The sequence below is a fragment of the Cibotium barometz genome, chromosome 20, assembly GCF_041138505.1.
Source record: "Cibotium barometz isolate CiBa-2024 chromosome 20, ASM4113850v1, whole genome shotgun sequence".
Classification (NCBI taxonomy): Eukaryota; Viridiplantae; Streptophyta; class Polypodiopsida; order Cyatheales; family Cibotiaceae; genus Cibotium; species Cibotium barometz.
This window is the reverse complement of record NC_141065.1, coordinates 7,151,844-7,168,395: the sequence shown is the minus strand read 5'-3', so window position 1 is coordinate 7,168,395 and position 16,552 is coordinate 7,151,844.

Below are 16,552 nucleotides of genomic sequence, written 5' to 3'. Positions count from 1 at the left end.
AAGGCTCACATGAGGTGGAGATTTCATAATCATGAGTTTTTGATATGTGAAGGAGACTTTTTGGAGGCATTTTGACACCTCAGGGTGAGAGAATTCCCCTTCAAGGGGGCACCTAGAAATCACATCGAAGGGGTCATTTTTTTATTCAAAAAGTACATGAGGTGGCTAAATATTTCATCTCTCATCTCTCCTCTTCCAAACTAGATCAAAAAGTGGGTTTAACTAGTCCAAAAAGTGTCCAAATTGGATCAAATTGAAGCTGGAAGCCTCTAGATCCTAGTTGGGCTTGGTTGGTGGCCTCCCTCACCTATAAATAGAACTCCATTCCTTTGTATTTTCATCTTAGAGTATTTCCATGCTAGTGTAATTTTCATTTTAGTGTAATTCCTTCATCCCTCTTGTAACATACCCATCTTCACTAATAAAGAAATGTCTATGTAATAGATAAATTTATGAGTTTTTATGGTATAAAAATCAATGATTTTATTAAATAAGTCACTTTTACTTAGAATCTTCAAATTCTGAGCCCAAATTTGGAATCTGCGTACGATTTTACCTTAATATAGGATTTTATAGCATCCAAAACAGACACCGGATCGAGCTTATACGCAAATTTCAGTCATTTTTAGTTAAAAAGCGACAACCTTTAAACCTTAATAAATGCACGACCGGGCAACCGATTGACGAACGGTCTGCACCCCAACGACCAGGAGAACATCCCGGACAAAAAAAAAATCACCCCCCTGAGGCAGTCCGACACACAAATCGAGGCCAGTGCCCTAAATTTGGGGACCTCGCTCCAAAATTTGAACCGTACACACTTACCAAGGTGCCTGTACGATAGCCGCACAAGAACCAAAGGACGGTCGCCCACTGTGTGGTCTACACGTACCGCTACGTGGACACCCATGCTGCCCCTGACTAGAGAAGGTACATGCGTACCACTCCTTTCCCTGTTAATCAACACCGTACCTTTCCCCCTGAGCCATGCAGGCCACTGATCCATAGCCTTTGCTGGTACACCATCCTTTCGTCCTTACTTTGCGCAGCACCCATACCCGTACCCCACAGTTATATAAACCCCCGAGGTGCTCCATGGGCAACACGCATTTCTGCGTAGCTTATGCGTCGTCCGTACCGTCGTCCGTCCCTGTGTAGTGTACTTGCTGTAGTACATCCACCCCTCTCCACACCCCCTCATTTGCCACTTTTCAGACAAGGCAATTTTCCTCCATCCCCCCTCTTGCTAGGAGAGGCAGTGTCCTTAACTCATCCCCCCTCCCCCCCGTGTGAAGAGACTTACAGCAGCCCTTCTCCCCTTCACCAAAACGTTTTTGTGTTAAGGATATCTCACAATCCCCCCCATTTGCGTGGACTTTAGTAAGAGGTTTTTGCCTTAGAGTTCATGCGCTGTGGTCTTTTGCTCATACGGTGAGCAAACGATCTCAGAATTGAGATCTGACTGGAGCGTTTCGACCGACAGCGAGCCCTACAAGACGACGTCCAAGATGGCCCTTTCTCGAAAACGTCAGAATATTACCTCGGGAGGAGCGCACAACAACGAGATTAGAGAAGATGCCCCTGCCCGATGCGGCTCCAACCCTCCCTTTATAAGCTCCCTTTATGGAGCGTTTCGACCAACAACGAGCCCTACAAGACGACGTCCAAGATGGCCCTTTCTCGAAAACATCAGAATATTACCTCGGGAGGAGCGCACAATAACGAGATTAGAGAAGATGCCCCTGCCCGCCGATGCGGCTCCAACCCTCCCTTTATAAGCTCCTCAAGGAAATGGTGGCCAGGTTAGCTTGGTTATCTTTTAAAGAAGATTTTTTTAAAAAATATTAGTGTTAATAAATGTGTATCTTTTTCTTTTAAAATAATGACATAAAATTGTATGAAGTTACGAATTGAGTGATGCTGTATTCAATGAATTGCATTGAAATTGTTATCTTTAAAGAGTGCAAGTTTTTCCTGGCTTCGATGCTAACTCCGTTCCGTGCTTGTGTAGCCAAGCGGCGTCGTTTTAGCAAAGCCCGGGAATGGCCCAAGGTATCCCTCATACCATTGGGATAATAAGATTTGCCGATTGAGGCGAGAGATTATGATGCTGTCTAGTTCTGAGGGCCCAGGCTAGTGCGGTGAATAAGCCCACCCTAGTGTGCAGACATCCCTCTGAGGGCCACAGCAGTCGACGATGAGGTGTATGGTCCCGTAGGGTTTTGCCCAGCATGTAGAGGCTGGAAGGCCGAATTCTAGATCATCGGCAGTATAAAGGAAAAGAATAAGAGAGTCGGTTTGGCTTGTATGGAATTGATTCATGTATAAACTTTTTTTTTAAATCTTGTCTTTGGCATTATTGTACTGTGGAAAAAGGCTGTTTTAATAAACCTTGTGAAAAGGGCCTTAATTAAGGAACATGTTTATTTATGTCAAACAGTGTGGTAGGATTAATTAGAAAACAAATTGATGCGTGAGTAGGGTGGAAAGTGGGAGGATGGAATGCCCCGACGGCACCATCCTACGGGTGGACCCGATTAGTCGGGTAGCTTCCAACATATTAAGTGAAATCCCTACGTTAGATAAATATGTTCTTGGGCAACTCTATTCTAGAAGACTAGGCCAGCGGGGCTGTGCCTTGCATGGATGAGGAAAAAAGCGTTGCCTCTAGAAATCAAGTCTAGTAGTTGCCCTGTTGAGATTCAAGATCGATGATGTCAGCATGTGCCAGTTGTGCTATGTGCTGGCATGTTAGGTAGCAGCATGTGTGAGACATAAATGACCGCGTCCAGCTGGTCATAGTGTGTGTGGACATTAGCTAGGGTTAGCTGTGTGTGGACACAACACATAGTGTGTGTTGTGTATTATGGATTATGGCTTTATACATTATGTGAGAAGGGAGATGGCTTCCCTCTATGATTAGGGTTTGCAATATACATTAGGGTTTTCTCCTGTCTCCTCTCCCTCTACCTGTTTTTCATCATGGTATCAGAGCCTGGTGCTCTCTATTAGGGTTTATGAGAGTGAGTGAGAGAAGAGGGAGAAGAAGCTTGCCATTGATGCTGTGAAGCTTGGAGCACACCGATTTGTATCAGATCTGAGAGCTTGGCCTATACCGGGTAAGGACTACTAAACACCCTTGAGCGGATTGCAGGTGATTCAAGCACAAACAAAGTAAATTAGGGTTGCCCAAAGCAAAAGAAAATTCTGGTTTTTTGCAAGCTTTCCAGTGGAGCTTGGAAGCGGTGATGTATTATGAAAATAGATGCAAATCTGACAAAGAAACATGTATTTGGCAAATGAGAATGTATTGGCAACTCATGTGCAAGCCCTACAATGAATTTGGAGCAAGTATGATGCATTTGAGTGATTGAAAAATTACTGGTTTGAAGCCCTCATAAAAACAGAGAAAAAGAGTCACTTGGTGGATGAAATTAGAGCTAGTTTTTGCAAAAATTACTCAATTGATGGGTTGTACACATGCCTTGGAGTGTTAGGAAACAATATATGCTTTCAATTACTACTACAAGGTTCTCAATTCACCTCTACAACATGCGGCGCAGATCATACAGAGAAAACAAAGAACTTTTTCATATTTTTTGATAAGTGGAGGCCAAATTCCACTTGTGTGGTTGATTAAACCCAAGTTTTTCTTAGCAATTGTGTAATACACAAACCCAAGGAGGTTGCTATATGATTGGTTGGAGCAATTATGAATTATGGAGCTGGAAATGAGTTGATTAAACAGACTGTCTACTGTGATTAGTGAAACAAAGTGTGATTAATCAACTAATTACTCTCTCATATTAAACAATTGGTCTAATTCCTTTTACATGGAATTAGTGGACATCATTTCTAAGCTAATGAATGCCTGGTCTCTCAATTTGGACAAGCATTGAAGAAATTAGAGCCATTTTACTATTGGTTTTTACTAGTTTTTCTCAAAACAGAGAAGGGGGTTTGACAAAATTGGTATGTACGCATCTTGGTTGGTGTTGATATGCAACATTGAGCTTGTTTAGGTGTCAGTGCAAGCTATCCACACTTGATTGATCCACTACATTGCAATTTGGATCCTTGGAAAGCGCGTCAAAATAGGGTACCTTGGACTGTGGATGCCAATTCATTTTGGATGCAATCAGTTTGATTTTCTACATCAAAAGTGAAGTTTGTTGACTACTTTGGAGTATCTGGAACACTTATTAGAGTGTGGGTTGAGCTGAGGAAGGCTCGTTTACAGATTTGGACGTGTGTAGAAAGGTGCATTTGCATTGAGCAAATATGTCAGACAACCCAGTACAAATTGTGGGTGAAAAGTTGGGTAGGAAGAACTTCCCGGCATGGAAGTACAGGATCAAAAGCTTTCTAAAGGGAAAAGGTTTTTGGAATCTTATTACAGGTGCGGAGCTAGAGCCGGAACTACCCCGACAACCTACACAGCAACAACAACAAGTTATAGCTCATAAGCAATGGTCAGAAAGAGCATACAAAGTTTTGCATTATCTGTCTATATGTATCTCGGATGCTATACTCATACATATACATGATGCTGAGAATCCCAAGGATGCATGGGATACATTGGTAAAGCTGTTTGATACAAACACTAGTGCTCGCAAGTCTCAGTTGCGACAACAGATTCATAATGTGAAACGAAAAGGAAGGAGCATCCATGATTATGTACAAGAGATAAAGAAGTATGCAGATACATTGGCAACAATCAATGCCCCCATGTCTGATGATGATTTGGTAGACATTAATTGCGTGGTCTTGGCAAGGAGTATAAGTCTTTTGATACATCCATCTCGGTTCGGAGTATAGGTTTACCAGACTTTGATGAGTTGGTTTCACTCTTGCTTGTTGAGGAAATCAAACTCAGTGACTCCTTTCATGATACATCTACTAGCCATGATGATAATGGCAGAAATCAGGCTTTCTATTCACAAAGAGGATTTAGAGGCAGGGGGAGATTTGCATCACGTGGCCGTGGTAATGGTCATGGATGGCAGGATAGGTCACCATAACAGAATTTTCAGCCTACATATGGTGCTAGAGGTGGTCGTGGATATACACCTCAGAGAGGCAGAGGTACTCCTCATGGTAGAGGACATTGGCAAGGCCAACAAACATCTATGCAAAATGTGGAATGCCATTACTGTGGAAAATTTGGTCATATGGCATTACTGTGGAAAATTTGGTCATATGGCACGAGATTGTTTCTACAAACAAAATGATTTGAGAGGGGGTAGAGTACAACATGGTGGACATTATGCACAACATGGTGGAAATTATGCATCAGGCAGTAATGATGGCAGCGCAAATCACTTGTTTGCCATGAAACATGTTGTGGGATCTATGATGACAAATGCTGAAAGTGATGACACTTGGTATATGGACTCTGGAGCATCAAACCATATGACTTGTCATGGCAAATGGTTTGAGCATATGAAGCCTATGGATGTGAAAGGCTATGTGGAGACAGGAGATGATACCCAACATGCTATCACACATGTTAGAAGTGTACCATTGGTTATGCACAATGGTGAAACAAAGTCTATGGCACATCTTGTATGTGCCTTCTATTACAAAAAAGTTTGGCCTCAGTTGGTCAAATGGTGGAACATGGATTACAGGTTCGTTTCAACGAGCATGGTTGCTTCGTTGAGGATTTCAAAAATGGATGTAGAGTCATTGCCAAATGCAAGAAAGAAGGTAGGTTGTTTAAGCTGGATGCTGGGATTCCTGAGTTGTGGCATAAAAGGATTGGACATGTGAAGATACAAAGGTTAAAGAACATGCAGGAAAGAGGCATTGTTAGTGGGCTGCTGCCTAGATTCAAGTATGATGGGAATATGCATGTTTGTGATGCCTGTCAGTTTGGAAAGCAGGCGAGGTTGCCGTTTCCTAGAGAAGGCAACATGAGTAGCAGGCCACTTGAGATAGTTCATAGCAATGTATGGGGTCCTGCACAAAATCCATCCATTAAAGGCAGCTTATATTATGTGACATTCATTGATGATTTCAGCAGAATGACTTGGATTTACTTTCTCAGAGAGAAAAGTGAAGTGTTGGAAAAGTTTATGGACTTTAAAGCTTTTGCAGAGAAACAATATGGCTCTTGGATAAAATGTTTGAAGACAGATGGAGGTGGTGATGAATACACCTCACATGCTTTTGAGCATAAGTTGAGAAAGCATGGCATAAGAAGGCAGTTAACTTGCAGGTATACACCTCAGCAAAATGGTGTTGCTGAGAGGAAGAATAGAGTCATTTGTGATGTGGCCAGGGCAATGCTCAATGAAAAGAGCATGCCAGACTATTATTGGGCAGAAGCATGTGCCACTGTAGTGTATATACCTAATAAGACATCCACATCAGCCATACATGGAAGTACGCCAGAGATGCGGCTTACACATTTTAGGCCAGACATTGGACACCTCAAAGTGTTTAGTTGCATAGCTTATGTACATGTGCCTAACGAGAGAAGGAGGAAATTGGATCCTAAGGCAGAGAAGTGTGTGTTTGTTGGATATGCACAGGATTGAAAGGCATATAAATGTTACAATCCACAAACTAGGCAAGTGTTTATCTCACAAGATGTGGTGTTTGATGAACTTGCTAGTTGGTACAAAGCAAAGGATGAGGGTGTCATTGATTCTCTTGATGCTGATGTGCATGTGAACTTGCCACAAGCAAGTTCTATTTCTATGTCTGGGCCAGCAGAGTCTGAGAGTAGCACTATACGTCCATGGTCAGGACGCTTGAGACATGAGAGTGTGAGCAGCACTGGGAGTAGTGCTGTGGATAAAGGGAAGAAGAAGGTTGAAGGAATTGGCATTACAGGTTATGAGTCGTCAAGTTCAGAGAGTTTGGATGAGGAACTTGGCATTCCAGTTTTACGCACACCTGGTGCAAGGTGGGATAGATATGTGCCTCCACATGCTAGAGTGACAGGTGTTCAGAGTGATCCGCATGCATTGCGGAGATCCCAAAGGGTCAGGTATCCAGTTGACAGGTTGACATATCGTGATTTTTCTATGCATTACGCATATATGACCTCTTTGGTGAAGCATGTGGAACCTACATGCTATACAGAAGCTATTGGAAAGCATGTATGGGAGAAGGCAATGGATGTTGAGATGGACGCATTGGTTCATAATGAAACATGGGATTTGGTTGCCTTACCACAAAACAAAAATGTCATTGGTTGCAAATGGGTTTACAAAGTGAAATGCAAGTCAGATGGTTCCATTGAACGTCATAAAGCAAGATTGGTAGCTAAGGGTTATACACAAACCCAAGGCTTGGACTATGATGAAACATTTAGTCTAGTTGTAAAGATGGGAGCAGTGAGAGCAGTCATTGCTATGGCTACAGCAAATGGTTGGGAAATGCATCAAATGGATGTGAAAAATGCATTTCTTAATGGTGATCTACAAGAGGAAGTTTATATGGCACAGCTAGAAGGATATGTACACCCAAGGTATCCCACTCATGTATGCAGAGATTAAAGAAAGCATTATATGGTTTGAAGCAAGCACCTCGTGCTTGGAGTGATAAGATGAGCCGATATCTTATCTCCCTTGGATTTCAGGTTTCTATAGTAGATTCTTCACTCTATGTGAAGAAAATAGATCATGGGATTGTCTTACTTGTCATCTATGTGGATGACTTGATTATCACAGGAGATCATGTTACAGATGTTATACATGTTAAGAAGGCATTGAGTGGGTAGTTTGATATGAAAGACTCGAGTGAATTGAGATATTTTCTTGGGATTGAAGTGATCAAAGACCATGCAGGTACATGGTTAGTGCAACGCCAATATGTATTGGATATGTTGGCAAAATATGGGATGACAGGGTGTAAGCCAATGAGTACACCTTTGGAGCAGAATGTAAAGCTACGGGATGATTTTGGTGGAGTTGGATGATCCATCTATGTATAGAAAGATGGTTGGAAGCCTTATTTACATGACTATCACATGCCTGGATCTCAGTTATGCTGTGGGGCTAGTAAGCCAGTTTATGCAGAGCCCCAAAAAACCTCATTTGGATGCAGTGAGACGTATTATGCGATATGTAAAGACCACTGCACATTATGGTCTTCTTTATGAGCATGGTAAAGGCTTGGATATACATGGCTACACAGATGCAGATTGGGTAGGTAGCTCGTATGATAGGAGGTCTACTAGTGGTTATGCCTTTACATTTGGAAGTACAGTGGTGACATGCGCGGACCAAACACATAGAGGTCCACTATCATTTTGTCAGAGAGAGAAAGTGTTGGATGGTACAGTGGATCTACAGTATGTGAAGACTGAAGAGCAGGTGGCAGACATCTTTATAAAGCCACTTAGCAGGGAGAAGTTTGACTATGTTGGGAGTACGTGGGATGAGCTTGAGGGGGAGTGTTGAGAGCTTTGATAGCCCAAGCTCATCTACATCTTCATCTATGGCAGTACATCATGAGCTTGAGAGGGGCTGTTGAGATTCAAGCTCGATGTCAGTGTGTGCCAGCTGTGCTATGTGCTGGCATGTTAGGTAGCAGCATGTGTGAGACATAAATGACCACGTCTAGCTGGTCATAGTGTGTGGACATTAGCTAGGGTTAGCTGAGTGTGGACACAACACATAGTGTGTTGTTGTGTATTATGGATTATGGCTTTATGCATTGTGTGAGAAGGGAGATTGTTTTTTCTATGATTAGGGTTTGCTCCTATAAGATTCCTCCCCAGCCTCTCAAGATGTCCAACATCTTCCCCTGTAATCAAATCCCTCTTCAGAAATATAAAAGATCTTGTTTCTACCAGTTTTGGCCTAGAGAGAGAAAATTTTTAGAGAGTGGTAATTCAATTTTTAAATATTTTTGGATAGAAAAATACCTCATCTTATTAAAATAAGTTCCCCTGAAACAGAAGTTCAAAAAGATTTTCAGAAGGTACATTAGAAATTAAGTATAATCTGTTCAAGAGGCATTATCCTGGGGGTGAAGATTTTTTTGAAATTTTAAATTAAGGTTCCTATGGACCAATAAGATTCATCCAAATGTTGGGAGGAGATAAATAGAAGAATAAAAGAAAAATCTCCAAAAATGAGTAAATACTCACATAAGATGAAGAGTTGACTAAGGACAAGGTTAATAGTAAAAAAAAGAGAGATATTTAGGTGAAATGATGCATTTTTGACACCTCAGTATAGGGGAATTCCCCTCATGAAGGAGGCACCTATTTCACATGCTTGAATGAGTTTTAAACTCCCAAATAATGAGATATTTTTATCTCTCCTCTCTCCTGTTTCAACTAGATCCAAAAAGTGAGCAAAATTGACCCAAAAATGGTCGAAAATTGACCAAACTAATCTGGAAAATTCTAGAATCAGTTGGCTTGGTTAGAAGCTCACTTTTTCCTATAAATAGAAGCCCTCCCCTTTGTTGAAACTCAATAGTGTTTTGCACTGTTACCCTGCCTCTCCCAAGTGTCAAAAACATTGAATTTTACTCATAATTCATTAGTTTTTGACCTTCCCTCTTCCAAAAGATTGGTGGCCACTCTTGTTTCAAACAAGAGTAGAACCCTCAAACCATCAAGCCAAAGGAAAGCTCTCAAATTCATTAGTAAGTTGGAGATTCTTCTCTTTTCCATTCATTTTATGGTTTTTTATGATTTTTTTGTCTTCTCTAAATTGCAAATGATGTTATGCCTCATTGAAAAAAGGCATTCCCCTCTCTTCTTTAGTAAATCCAACCATTCTTATCCTAGATGAATGGTGGAATTTTCTAAAAAATTATGAAATAAAATTTATTTTTTATTAATCAAAAAGAGTAATCCCTATCATTAGAGTATTCTAAAAGTGTCATTTTCATTCATGCATAAAAAGATGCATATTGATTAATTTTTATAAAAGAATGATTTTCAATAGAATTAAATTCTATGAAAGATACTTATTGATAAATTTTTTATTATGATAGTGTTACTTTCTTCATTATGGATTTTATGCTTAAAATGCATAAAAGTATATATTTTTATTACAAAAGAGTTACTTTCATCATATTAATTTTTATGCATAAAAGAATATTTTTTTTATTATAAAAGTGTTACTTTTATCATTATTGATTTTTAAGCATAAAAGTATGCATAAAAGAATATTTTTTTATTATAAAAGTGTTACTTTTATCATTATTGATTTCTATGCATAAAAGTATGCATAAAAGAATATATTTTTTTTATAAAAGTGTTACTTTTATCATTATTGATTTCTATGCATAAAAGTATGCATAAAAGAATATTTTTTTTTATAAAAGTGTTACTTTTATCATTATTGATTTCTATGCATAAAAGTATGCATAAAAGAATATTTTTTATATAAAAGTGTTACTTTTATCATTATTGATTTCTATGCATAAAAGTATGCATAAAAGAATATTTTATTATTATAAAAGTGTTACTTTTATCATTATTGATTTCTATGCATAAAAGTATGCATAAAAGAATTTTTTTATTATAAAAGTGTTACTTCCATCATTATTGATTTCTATGCATAAAAGTATGCATAAAAGAATATTTTTTTAATTATAAAAGTGTTACTTTTATCATAAATGATTTTTATGCATAAAAGATATTTTTTATATTAAAAGTGTGATTTTCATCATAAATGATTTTTATGCATAAACATATGCATAAAAGATATTTTTTTATATTAAAAGTGTGATTTTCATCATAAATGATTTTTATGCATAAACATATGCATAAAAGATATTTTTTTATATTAAAAGTGTGATTTTCATCATAAATTATTTTTATGCATAAATGGGTGCATAAAAGATATTTTTTTATATTAAAAGTGTGATTTCATCATAAATGATTTTTATGCATAAATGGATGCATAAAAGAAATTCTTTTATATTAAAAGAGTGATTTTTATCATAAATGATTTTTATGCATAAACATATGCATAAAAGATATATATTTTTTGTTAAAAGAGTGATTTTCATCATAAATGATTTTTATGATGATAAAAGTGTGACTTTCATCAGAATTGGATTTTATGCATAGTTAGATGCATATAGAATCTTTATTAATTAAATAAGGATTCTCCTTAATCCTCCGTTTAATTTCTGCAAAAATTAGAAAAATGAATAAGTAGATAATTTGTGAGAAGAAATGCTACCGTTTCATATTCACTAAGATGGTAACGAGAAAATTCAATTAAATTATAGAAGTCAGAGATTGAGATAAATGAATTATTTTATTCCTCATAGAAATTCATGTTTTAGAAATCTGTAAGCAAATATTCGTCGACGAAATTTAGAAAAAGAGAAATTGAAATAGTACCTTTCGAGAAAGATAGTTTAGGAAGAACCTTTCCAGACCCAAACTCTGTTTCAGACTATTGACCAAGACCTAATTCCTTCGTCAATTTTAATCAATGACGATGTGCCGAGTTCAGGAAAAAGGTACTCAAATCTCCCACCGAATCTGAAACCAAGTTAAGACTTTTGATTTTGACCTGAGGATCAAGTTAACAGAGTTCGAGGAATTCTGTTTGGAATTTAGACCTGGATCTAGAAGTATTGGGATACGGATTTAAGATTATTCATGGTTTTCAAACAAAATCTAAACTGAAAACTTGCATAAAAACCCTGTTTTCTTAAAGGACTGTCTTACGCCAGAATGCTGTTGGAGGAAGCATTTGGCATATATGTCTATCTAAGGGAAGTTCGGTTGCAACAGCTGGCGGGGAGTGTTCGAGGGATAGCTCACGCGGCAAAAACCTGCCCAGGTCTTGACCAGCCTGGGTATGGTGAAAAATGGTGCGCTTCCGGTACGATGGGCGAGGGCCGACGAAGCGGTCCGTGAGTGAAGTGCCAGGACACCTAAGGAGGATCCTGGAGGGTTTTGACCAAGCAATACATGGGCTCGCGATGCTTAGGACACCCATACGTATGTCGAGGAAGATATATATGTATGTTGACGAAGTGATTATTGTAATCTGTTATACTGGATCTCGTTGCTGACCAGCTAGTCCCAACGGAGAGTCCAGAGTGGTACTGTTTTTGTGAAACAAGGGATTGAATGGAAATTTTGAATTATGAAATCTGTGATCAAGAGGAGTGTGTGTGTATCTGTTTTCTAAAGCTAAAGTTAAGAAAGGCATTTCAATTATGGGTGGGTGAGTACTTGTTTGGTTCCACCGATTCCAGTGGTAGGGTGGTGGCTAACCCATGGGCCGGATGGGGGCTGGAATCAGTGGAGTTTTAATAATCAAACTAAAAAATCTTAGGATTACGCTAGGATTCGAGTAGCTAGTCAATTCCCTGATAAATTTCTCAAATGAGTGGATCAACGGCTGTGCCTGATCTTGATTAGGAAAAAAACGTTGAATTTACTCAGATGATCAAATTATATCAATGATAGTTTCCTTCTATCTGGTTTATTCAGGTGAAAGATAATTTAGAATTAATCTCGTTAGAAAAATTCGTTAAGAAAATTCAAAAAGGTGGAATCGCCCCCGCTTTCCAGGCATGGGAAATTTTCCCGGTTTTGGTTTTCGGAGTGACCACCAGCCTAGTCTCGTGCCCGGACATTCGTGGGCAAGGCCCCGAGTGAGAAACCCTACCCCGCGCATGAGGGGGCTACTTCCACTGTCAGCTACCGGGAGTCCGGGTGCGCGGAGGGGGCAGAGGGATCTCACAGTTGGTATCAGAGCAGAAATTGCCTAAATTTTTAATAGAAATCTGGGAAAGAAATGTTTTTCACTTGTTAATACTATGAGAATGAACTTCAAAAATTGAAGACTTATAAATTGAATTGGAAATTTATAGATGGACACCCCGAACCTATCTGGAATTCCTGGACTCTCTCAGAGTCAGCAGGACATGATAGCTTTTGCAATTGATCACCTCATCAACTCTGCTACAAACCGAATGAGCAGAGTGAGAGCCTTTACTTTCCTGAGAGCCTTTACTTTCCTGATCCTCTTGAGCGACATCGGTATATGTGGTTCAATGGAGGACGGTGCATTAATGTCAGTACCAGTCAGCGTCAGAGGCTCAGGCAAAATATTTCCCTGGCCATGATTCTGATAAGACTAGGGCTTGTTCAGCATGTTCAGCTCTTTGATCATTCACCCAGGAACTTCAAAACTTCATGCCGATTTTTTAGACTTCTTAGCCGCTTTATCCCGAGAAATAGAATTACAGCACCTCTTTGTGTAATGAATAGTATGTATGTACCATGGTATGTCTTCTTCACAGTTTCGCTTCTTTATGCGATTACGACTGAGACGGTGATTCTGGAGCCGAGCTCCTCCTGTACATATTGTAACTTTTATATAAATAAAGAAATGTTTTCCGGAGAAAAATTTCCTGTTGTATAAGTGATTATTTACAGACGATCTGATAAAGAAAAATCTATTATCGGACATATGTCATAGATCTCCAATAAGATCATTGTCTTGTTTAAGAAATTGTTTTCCAAACCTCTTAAGTCTTAGGATCTCGTGGATGATATCAAAATAAAAATTGAATAATATATAAATTTTTGGCAGAGTCATGAGACGAGGAAACCGTGGCCGTCAGCCAGACCCTCTCTCTGAAGATGACGAGCTTGACCCTGATGTTCGCAAGGCTCTTCATAGGACTCAGCCAGGACCCTTCAAAGGAGAAGGAGAGAACCTAAGCGAGGGTGTGGAGAAATGGGTGGAAGTCATGGAAGAATATTTTGACGTCACAGGCTACAATGAGCAGAGCAAAATGGCTCTTGCCCGACTGAAAATAGTGGAAACAGCCAGGGTAGCATGGAGGAACCACTGTGACACCAACCGTCTGGATAGAAATACTCAGTCCTGGAATGACCTAAAAACCTATCTAAGAAAGAGATTTTGTCCCCCTGGATTTTTGGAAGCCAAAATGAACGAATTTTTAGAGCTAAAGCAGGAGAGCAAAACCATCAAGGAATATCACCAGGCCTTTGCTCTTCTACTCAAATATTCACCACCTCTTGATGAAGAACAACTCATGGCCAGGTTCATTCGGGGAATGAACGAACCCTTGGACACACTGGCTCGAAGTCCTGCCAATTGGTTTAAGTCAACAAGGTCTGACTTTTGAATTGTTTGCAGGCTCTTCTTAGGTTCTTTTTATCATTTATGGTGTCCATCTTGTTTGGTTGATCTATTAGTTGATTCTTGGACACCCACTTCTATGTAGGGTATTGTGTGTGTAAGCTCGCGGAACGATTGCTGGTTTTATCCTCTAAGGTGTTGCCATTGCACTCGTTGTTTGTTCATCAGTTATGATGTGCTTCCCTCTGTTTGTCGAGCTCCATAGGGCATGGACATGACCTTCTCGCTTGTGCTTATCAGTGTTGTTCGTTCTTCCCATTGGATATTGCATTTACTGGCATAGATCCAGGATCGTCCTAGAATCAGCTCTTCTTCATGGAACCTGTAGGCATGACAAACACCTTCCCGACCAAGGAATCATTTTTGATGGAAATGTTAACATTTAAAAATCCCTTGGCTTTTGTGGCTATCACGTGAATGCTACGAGCTTGCGCATCAGTGGGTTCAAGGTGTGGTTTACCTAATGCTACCCAGGTTTCATATGAGATCAAGTTATGACTTGAACCCGTATCTATCAATGCAATGCTTGTTTCATGGCTTTTAGCTGTAGTAAGTCCCACCTTGAGTCGTTCCAGCTCAATGTTTAGTTTCCCTTCATCCAAAAGGGTCACAAACGCCATGTTGACATGTATTAGTCTTTTGTGCAATAATTGTTTGGCTTTGATCTCTCTAGCCTTAGCCTCTTCTTGTGTTTGCTATATCTTTTCTTTTGCAAGCTGTTTTTGTTGTTTCAAGAGATGTACTTGTTGTAAGAGCATCTCTTGGGTCAGTGGTCCAAAGTATTTTTTTAATTTACTTCCATTGACATAACCCTCCATTTGGATGCCGTCAACTATCTCAATTCGAACAGACCCCTGAGGTGTGATTTTCGATACTCAGAATGGTCCCAGGCCTTGGTATTTAAGTTTCTTTTTCCTGGCGCTACCGACATCATACATGAGGACAAGGTCCCTCGTTTTTGCTTAAGGTTTTTGTCAAACCAATGTTTCCTTCATAATTTTTCAACCATGAGTCCATGTGATGTTATCAATCTGGTATCATTAAGCTTTTCTAAGTCAATTAGCCTTTCAGCTAATGTATTCTCCGTTAGACACTCTTGTACGGCAATCCTTAAGCTTGGGACTAGGTATTCCATAGGCATAACTGCTTCCACACCATAAGCTAGACGAAAAGGAGTGTAACCCATCGCTACCTTATATGATGTTCGATAGGCCCATGGGGCTGCTGTCAGCTTGTGTTGCCAGTCTGCCTGGCTTGCTTCCAAGGTTTTCGTCAAGATAGTATACAAAATCTTGTTTGTACTCTCTGCTTGACCATTGGCATGTGGATAATAAGGTGATGATTTTTGATGGATCACTAAGAATCCCACAAGTAAATAATAAATCACCTCATTCATAAAATGTGAGCCGCAATCACTCACCAATTCTAATGGGTAGCCGAACCTCGAGATGATTTGCTCATATAAAAATTTTGCAGTTGTTCGCGCATCAACTCTCTTTGAGGCTTTGGCTTCTGCCCATTTCATGAAATAGTCCAGCCACGATCATGTATCGGGGATGTGTCACTGGACTAATTGGTCCCACAAAATCTATCCCCCATTTCTCAAATGGTTGTCTTACAATAATAGGGGTGAGAGGCATCTTGTCCTTTTGCCATGTGGAATAGCAAAACGTTGACATTCTTCGCATCTTTTGACAAATTCTATGGCGTCTTCGAATAATGTAGGCCACCATAGTCCTGCTTGAAGCACTTTTCTTCTGTGATTTCTCCAACAAAATGCCCGCCTGCTATCCCCGCTGAATGAGCTTCTTAACTCATCCTCTCTAACGCATCGTCTAAGCACATTATCTTTTCCTAGCTTATATAGTTCTCTTGCAATCAGTTGATAAGGTGCAGCCAGCTTGATAAGCCGCCGCATTTTATCTTTGTTCAATGTTATTTCCTGGCGGAAAACCATAAGCTAGATACTCAGAGATTTCCTCACTCCATTCGGGTACCATGTCCAACTTAAATAAACAAGCATCAGGGAGGTCATCATCAACACCAGTTGCTGGTTCCCTATTTGGAATTCTTGACATATGGTCGGCTAACACACGTTGTGTTCCTTTCCTTACCGTGACTGTAAAGTCGAATTCCAACAACAATAGTAACCATCGTGTGATTCTCCCCCCGTGGTGCAAGGTTTATTTACTAGGTATCGTAAGGCTTGATGGTCCACGAAAAATACGAATTTGTTGGCAATGTCGATATTTCTTGACCGCATAAACCATGGCCAATCCTTCTCTCTATGGTGGTGTAATTCACCTTTGCATCATTCAACTCATGACTAGCGAAGCAAATTGGATAGTCCAATTTGAACTCACCAGGCTGGGCTAGTACACAACCAATAGCAAAATTTGATGCATCAATGTGCACGTGAAATATGAGATCCC